This window comes from Piliocolobus tephrosceles, chromosome 5 (assembly GCF_002776525.5).
Source record: "Piliocolobus tephrosceles isolate RC106 chromosome 5, ASM277652v3, whole genome shotgun sequence".
In the NCBI taxonomy this organism is placed as follows: domain Eukaryota; kingdom Metazoa; phylum Chordata; class Mammalia; order Primates; family Cercopithecidae; genus Piliocolobus; species Piliocolobus tephrosceles.
The window spans coordinates 157,648,925-157,650,456 of NC_045438.1; positions in this window are offsets into that span (position 1 = coordinate 157,648,925).

Here is a 1,532-nt window from a genome sequence, read left to right on the forward strand (position 1 = left end):
AAAAACCGCCTGAATTCAAAGGGCATCAGCCTAATGGCTAAGGTCAGCACTACCATAAACCACATCGTCGTCAACCAGAAACATTCAAACTCCTCCCAGACCAGAGACATGCTGGCCCCAAGATAAGACCCCTCCAGCCGGGAAGATGTTCGTCCCAAGATAACCCCTCCTCCCAGAGAGATTCCAACCCCGCCATGAACACACACAAACATTCCAAGCTTCTGATAAGTCCCCTCACCCTAAAACCAGTATACACTCTTAGTCTGTAGGAGAAAGTGCTCCTAACTGAAATCGGGTGGGAGGCCTCTCAGGTTTTAACTAAAGAAAACCTGTCTCTGACTGCAAAGCCGCGTTTCATGTTTCTTTCTCCTTTCTTTAACTCTTACAGGCATGACTATGGTCAGCGAGCCAATTCTAGTCCATTGCCTGTTTTTGTGCAGACAGCAAGCTAAGAATGGATTTGCATTTAGAAATGGTTGGAAAAAATCAATATAAGACTACTATTTTGTGATATGTAGAAATCATATGAAATCCAGATTTCAGGGCCCATACGTACAGTTTTATTGGAACAGTTACATTCATTTACCGATTGGCTATGGCTGATTTCATTCTACAAAGGCAGAGGTGAGCAGCTGGGACGCAGATGGGCTGCGAAGCCTAAAATACTATCTGGTCCTTTACAGAATAAGCTTGCAGACTTTCAGCTTAACGTGTCAAAGATTTTTAAAAAGTTCAATTCCACAGTTAGCCACCGCTAGTGGGAGGGTAAATTGGTGCATTTTCTTCTGAGGGCAATCACAGTTTTAAATGCTGAGATGCTCTGACTCAGCATTGAGGAATGTAACCTACAGATTCCTTTGTACATGTTCATGGGGATTTCCATGAGGGTATTTCTTGGTACACCATCCTTTGTAATATCAAAGGCCTCAGGGGATCTGCCCACCTCGGCCTCCCAAAGTGTTGGGATTACAGGCGTGAGCCACTGCTCCCGGCTATCAAAGACATTAAACAAGACATATTTCTATCAGTAGGGGAATGGTAAACTAAACAGTAAACATCCGTACAACTTAAACGCCATTATAAAGAATTAGATCTTGGCCCGGAGCGGTGGCTCACGCCTGTAATTCCAGTACTTTGGGAGGCAAGGTGGGTGGATCACCTGAGGTCAGGAGTTCAAGACCAGCCTGGCCAACATGGTGAAACCCCATCTCTACTAAAAATACAAAAAAGCCAGGTATGGTGGTGCACACCTGTAATCCCAGCTACTCAGGAGGATGAGGCAGAATCACTTGAACCCGGTAGGTGGAGGTTGCAATGAGCTGACATCGCATCATTGCACTCCAGCTTGGGCAACAAGAGCCATACCCCATCTCAAAAAAAAAAAAAAATTAGATCCCTAAGGAAAGGGTTGAACCCAGCTGTGCTACATAGTTTCATGCCTTTGAGGCACTGTATGTATTGTTCCCTCCATCCAAGACATTCGCCCTTCCTTACCTATGAATTCCTCATAGACAACTCACAAAAGGAGTTCA